The following is a 7,121-nucleotide window of genomic DNA, read 5'->3' as shown; positions in this document are numbered from 1 at the left end:
GAGGTTCAAAGAAAAAGAGAGACATTGATTGAAAGATATAACAGACCAACATAGAGAGCTGGAGGACAGCTGCAGAGGTCTAACAGCCTCAGAGACCTCAGTCTGCCCTGAAGCACCAACACTCATCCAACAAGGACCTTGTCATTTTTTTTCCTCTCCACAGTGAGAGATGAAGAGGAGGAAAATGTCTGCTGACCTTTTTTCAAAATGACATTTGTGTTATCTCATGATTATATATCATGAAGAATCATCCAAGGAGGGTTGACATCGAAGGCAACTGGACTTGGTTGTAGATCCAATTGCCCTCGATTCAACCCTCCTTGGATAACCAAGACCTGATCTGTCACCACAGTGAGAGACTTTGAGAAAACACCTCTTCAGCTATGTCTCAGGACATCTCCCTGCAGTTTGCACAGCTTGATCACTGACCTTTGCTGCAGCCTCCTACAGTATGTGCACGCTGCTTATTTTGGTTTGAGCAGCATCAAGTTAGACAAATTCACATGTATTTGCTTCAAGTGAGTTATAGTTCATTATTCTACTGAGTAAATAAAGGAAACAGCTCTGATGCATAAATCAGTGTATTACAAACAATACAGGCTCTTTCACTCCCTCATTGGTCAACTGCACAGAGTTAGTGTCTGGTTTCTGTGTTTTTTTTTTTTTGTTTGTTTGTTTGCTTGTTTTGTTTTGTCATTTTATTGCTGAGATAATGTCCTCCTTTTGAAAAGCCATTGGATCAGTACACACAGCCACAACCAGCTCCAGCAGCAGCATCAGTCTGCAAACACACAAAAGCCATTAACAACTTGGTCTTTTCAAAAGGAGCAACAGCCAATAACCATTTAGCTTTTTGAAGCGCATCATTAAACACAACTACCAGCAAGAAATATGTGTTTGTTTTCCATTAAAGTTGAATCTATTGTTATTTGTTATTTTTTGTATTTTCAGTATTGGGTGGTCGGTGAATTGGCAAGGCATGGCCCCTTTTTAACATATAGTTATTTTGAACTTAATCTTATCTTGCAATGCACAGAAGACCATGATGATTTGTTGTACTTTATCAGGTTTGTAAAAAAGGATGCTCATTAAAACTTGCTTCAGTTATGATCCATATTGTAACCTTAATGTACTTTAAGGGGAACAGCATCAATTTAGTATTGCACTTTCATAAGGTTTGTAGATTCACAAGAAACAATGCTTTTCTAAAAATGGTCAAACCCTATGGAGTAGAGGCCAAGATATCTTCACTTTCACTCCCTAATATGGCTCAAGCTCCAAAAAGACTATTCTATACACTGCCAATACAACACATTAGCTTCCACTCACAGGAAAATGCTCACTTCTTTCAAATTGCACACCTCCACTTTGTAACACAGGGTTTCTGTCTCCAATCTCGAGCCACAGAAGACACTGTTCTTACAGGTTGAGTAAATTATATGTAATTTGGCCGATACTTTTATCCAAAGTGACTTACACCTTACATAGTGGGGGTTATCTTATATTCAGGAGCATATTAACAACATCAGACATACTTTTTGAGTGAAGAAAGTACCGGTGTAACACCAGCTCCTACAGAGAGTGTTGCATTATGGGTTGTTTGTAGCTTTAATGTTACTAGTCTATTCAAGTCAGTTTCTAGAGTGTTTATGTTGGCACGATTTAACCTTCAGGAGTTTCTGAAGGCTCATGCAACATGTTTTACTACCATTAAAAAAATCAGCTCCTGACAAGTGAAAAGCTGTTGCAACCGTCTCCAGACATCTTTACTGCAGAAGCTGACCACTGTCACAGATGATGAGGAGCTCATAAAGACAGTTGAAGACTGCTGGAGAAAATAATTTCAACCACGTCTAGGAGAGGAGTGTGAGTCAGTATGTGACTGATAGAGAAGCTACACAAATGTGGGATTTACGTTCTGTTTTAATGGTATTATTAGATGTTTCACTTTTACCACAGAAAAGGCTTCAATGGTGGAGATTCCACTGTGCTAACAAATATATTTAAAGAAATGTACAGATTTTGTGTTTTTATGAAGGATGTATGTGTTTGTTTATGGGCTTTCAGAAATTCAGTTTAATAAACCCAAAGTTAATGAAAGCTTTGCTGTGGGACAAAGACATGTATCCATATTACCTCCACCATCACATTACCGTTTTCTATTAAGTCGTACCATCCAGGACCCCATCAAATCTAATGACCGCAGAATCTTGTAATGACCTCATATAGAGCATCATCCTCAGCAAAGCTCTACAGCCAGCAGATGAGCAATCCCTGTTCCCCAAAATGCATCTGTCCTCCATTAACGGAGCAGCATCCGCAGTGGAAATGAACAAGACTTTTATGATTAAACCATAAAGCTCTTTCTGGTCTGCGGCTAGAATACAGATAAACAGTCAGTTCCTGCCTTTATTTGTCCACGAAAGATTTGCTGCGAATGGTTTTTGCTCCCTGCTGCTCACTCAGTCAATAGGTTCCCAGTATAATACAGCTGTGCTCTGTTTTTTGTCACTGGACCACAACTCCATTAGCATTGTTGAAATGGTCAAATGGTTTCCAAAGCACGCTTGTCTTCGATAGTGGTAGTGAGGGAACAAGTTCAAAGAGTAGAAAATGAAATTGTTTTTTTGTGTGGTACACAAGAAAAAAAAATTACAGATGAACTAGAAGAACTAGGCTGACAGCTGAAGGACCTCCTGTCGTCCCCTAAAGACTACAGTGTTAATTACATCCCAATGTACAGGTGGCTAATTAAAGGAATAACTCAACATGAAGTGTCTTAGTAAAATCTATAATGTCTACAAGCCTACAGAACAGCTTCAGTGCTACTTGGCCAACTCTGTCTCCTAGAAATTACAGCTAAATTGTTTTCCCAATAACATTGCCGTAGGAGTTCAGATGGGTTGATATCTGGTGATTTTGGAGGCTACAGCATATGATTCACCCTGATTCCCTTCCTGTGACCTCCATGTGGTAGGCTACAAGAACCAAGCACTAAATCAAAACTTCCCCTTGAACATGATGCACTCAATAATTCAAAACAAATTAGTGGTATATAAACACAATTTTTAAAAGATAAGGTTGAATATGAACATGTTGGACACTACTGAGGGTGGCACAAAAAATGATCTTGCGGTCATTAGTGCATTGTTCATCCTTTGGGGAACATGAATGTAGCCATCAAATTAAGCAAATTGTAGGACAATATGTCCTTCAGATTGATATATGTGATATCTTGTTTACAAAGTTGATACTTTGTCCTAAAAGTGGCACTATAGAGGACCATAATGGAGAAGGTTCAACTTCTGGGAATCACGAAGCACTCCTGAAGTTCTCAATTTCATGGCAATCCACTAATCAGATCTGGATATGTTTTGTATCCGAGTGAAGAATTTGGCTCTCATGGTGGCACTAAAGGAAAGGTCAGGGGAGGTAACCTCAAACACAAAGATACATCACTGAGTACCATAAATATCCATAGAACATTTCAGTCTATTCAATACTCAAGATCAGGCTGAATGTGAATCTTTCAGACTGACAGACTGAACAGCAAACCTCGCTGTCTTCAGGTCTTGCTAATGGTGAAAACAAAATCCCCTGAGGAGTGGAGAATGAATAACATCTCCTCCTCTTTCAACAGCTCCTCTTCAGTGGCCCGTGATCGAAGCAGCTCAACTGCCAACTGCACGAGTGGAGCAGCTCAGTTTGGACACAATGCTGTGTTTGGACCTGGGCAGAGTGCATGAAGCCTGACTAGTGTGAATAAGAAGGAGGGTTTTGTTAAAAGGAGTGTGTGTACTCTTGTACTCTTTAAACTCTCTGTTGACTGGAGGGGTGTGAAAACAAAACTTAAAAAAAATATATGTTTAACATGACAGCAGCAGAAGATGAAGTTTAGCTCTGCTGCTTCCTGTGTGGAGTGAATTTATTGCATATACCCCTGACACAGTTCAAACTAACAGAGCTCAGATGAACTGGAAATTCTGCATTTCACAAATATGTCTGAATGTTCAGCCTGGATAGTTCACTGTACATCCCACTAATTTTTCTGCCTTTGTCAAAGGCATGCTGGAAAGACTTCAGCACCCAGGTACCCTAAATATGAATAAGTGAAGAAAACTGATGGTGTTAAAAGCCTCAACTTGGTTCAACTTTACTGTTATCCATCCAGACCCCCTTTCACACATTCACCGCAACCCTGAAATGTTCCAGACATTACTCGGTTGAGCTGCATGTGTGAATGCAAATGTCTGAGTCAGTCGGACTGGACATTGAACTGACACTGAACAGACTTTATCCTGCCAGTTCCCTGGTACAAAGTCCGTGTAATGTCATATTGAGACCATGTGTGAATACGGTAGGTCATTTTCTGGAGAATTCACTCTGAGCAAGTGGGCTACAACTGCTCGCTGCCGAAGTGCAACAAAATCTGGCAAAGTATGAGCAATTCATCAAACAACTGTTGAACAAGTGAAACATAAACTTGAATACGATGTCTTTGACTTACAGCAGTCAACTCCGCTCTCATCCACAGTTGCTATTTTCACATGCGACTGGCGCTGGATAAACGCAGCAGTCCAGCTAAGCTGCATTGTTTTGACTGGGCCTGAATGCTCCGCTGTGAAGCTAGCACTAATGGGAGAGAGGACTTCCTGTGATTTCTCGTGAAATAAAAGCTGTTTCTGATGTTAAGCTTAAAAACACTGAATCACAAACGCAGCGTACTTTTTGCGCCTTATCCTGCCTTCTGCACCCCTCACCTAAACCAAATGGAGTATTTCCAGTAGGTGAGAACACATCTGACACATCTGTCTGGACCTGATTCTCCGGACATTGTCTAGAGTTCATATGTGAAAACAGAGCATCTCTCTTTTTTATGGTCTATATATTGTTATGATGTTGGATGTCTATGTTAAACATGGTCAAAGTATGTAAAAATGCCCCCTGCAATTCAAAAGCCAGTGCTTCAGCCTGCTCTGAACGCTTCATTTGCAGTTAAGTTACCTCTACTTCATCCTTGTGATGATGTCAGCGCACGCCCACAAACAGCCTACAGTTCTGTAGCCTATGCTACTGAGGTTGTTTGCTTTGTCCACTCGTATATTTTGGATTGGATTTGTGCTTGAACATGTACTGATGTATTTGAGAAGTTTCCATTTCAAAGAATGAGAAAAAAAGAAGTGAAATCCTACTACTATTGTTTATGTGGCCTCTAGTGCGGCTGGAAGTCAGCCAAGACACAGCTCCTTGAAGCTAACCAATCAGAACAGAGTGGGCTCATAGGGAGGGGGGGGCTTAAAGAGACAGGAGCTAAAATGGCCTGTTGAAGACAAAAGCTGAACTTGGGGCTGCAAAAAGAGCCTTTATACGATACATAAGGAGTTTTTGAACAGTAAATCATGCAAAGATATGCCAATAGAGCATGGTGGACAAATGGCTCTATTGATCTGATTTGTTTTAGCTGGCATCAGATTTCCTGCCCATCCATACCAAACACCAGAATTTAAATTCAGTAAACAAGTTCCTCCATTAATGGGTCTGAAAGTAGTACGCTTTGGTTAATGCGGCATTGTCTGAGACTACCAGATTGCACCTAATGCACACTGTTTGAGCTCTTAGAGTTTGCCTCCAGACTGCCTTCATTGAATCTTAAAGAACAGTTGGAGGTAATAAATATAAGGAAGAGGAAGGACTGATCAATAAATAAAGTATGGTGCTCCAAATTCTAAGCCCTGCAGTGAATGCAAAGAGAGACAGGTGAGTGCAGGGAGTGTGTGCATGAGCAAACACTCATGAATAAAATATCAGTCAGACAGAAACATGTCTGGGGGGAGCTAAGTGGTAACTAACAGTAAAATGATAGTTCTTACTTTCCTACAAAGAACTCTGAAGACTTTAATGGACAGGACCAAGGAGAGAATGAGAGAGGGATATGTGTTATGATTTATTTTAAGATCAGTTTCTTTGTCTTCTCTGGGTAACACTTCCCACCAGTTATATATTTTTAATTAATTTCCTACCTTCAGCACAGCAGTTGGTCTTGGTTTATTCCTGAAGGCTGTGAAAATCATCTTGCAGAGATTTGAAAGTTGCTTGACATGAGTGATCCATCATAGTAAAAACTGAATCATCTTCTTGACCAGAAAATGTCAAAACAAAAGGATTATCCCATTTCATAGGGGAATATTTCAACCAGGGGGGTGAGGGGCGCTTGAAAAAGAGGGGTAGGGGTGAAAATAAAGAAATGGGATTGGCATGAAGTAATGTCAGTTTTTACAAAAAAGTGAAGATGATGAATTGAGTGGAAGTTCATTCTCTACCTCTCTAAACTTGACAAAAATATTCTCAATACTCAATACTATGCTTGATACTATCAAGCTGCTGTTTCCAAGGTCAAGAATGAACCTTTAAGCTTAACTTTTACAGTCTGACCAAAAAAAACTCTTAGGCTACCAGCTTTTTTCAGACCTTTCAGCCACACCTACTTCACAGTAAAGCCTGACAAGCTTGAGGTAAAGGTGTACCCTGAAAGAGCATTTAACTTTGCTGACAACCATTAACAAAAAAAATGCATTCATACGATCCTTTTTTGTTTTGTCTTGCCTTGTTTTATATTTTCATTTTTCAATTTTCAGCTATTGGTGCATCTGTAAATGAAGTCTCAGCATGAATCATCTGGTGAAAGCATCTGTCCTGATTTAAAAAATAATACCTGATTACAAGAATTGAACATGTTAAATTAATTGTTACCGCGAAACATTACTTTCCCTATCTAGGGAAAGAGGAGGAAAGAGCAGAGTGACTGATGTTTGGGTGATTCCAAGCATTTAATGGACCTTTGTGAGAGGAGAAGGGGACGATAAAAGCAGGGATAAACGTTTGATGACTGGGTGGTACTCAGCATTCAGCCTCACAATGGATGCAATTAGATGGGAGTCAATAGGTGAAGGAGCAGGCGGAGGCGGGGACAGATGATGAAAAAAGATGAAGAAAAGGCTGTTTGGAAAGATACCTGGATGAGAGCATGATTTATTTATTTCATGTTTTTGTAATTATTCCCTGAAACTTTGCCCTTGCGCTTAAATAGCCCCTGCTTGTGCTTAGATTTGCTCTGCTTCTGC

Source organism: Thunnus maccoyii, chromosome 4, assembly GCF_910596095.1.
Source record: "Thunnus maccoyii chromosome 4, fThuMac1.1, whole genome shotgun sequence".
In the NCBI taxonomy this organism is placed as follows: domain Eukaryota; kingdom Metazoa; phylum Chordata; class Actinopteri; order Scombriformes; family Scombridae; genus Thunnus; species Thunnus maccoyii.
Note: the sequence above shows the minus strand (reverse complement) of the source record.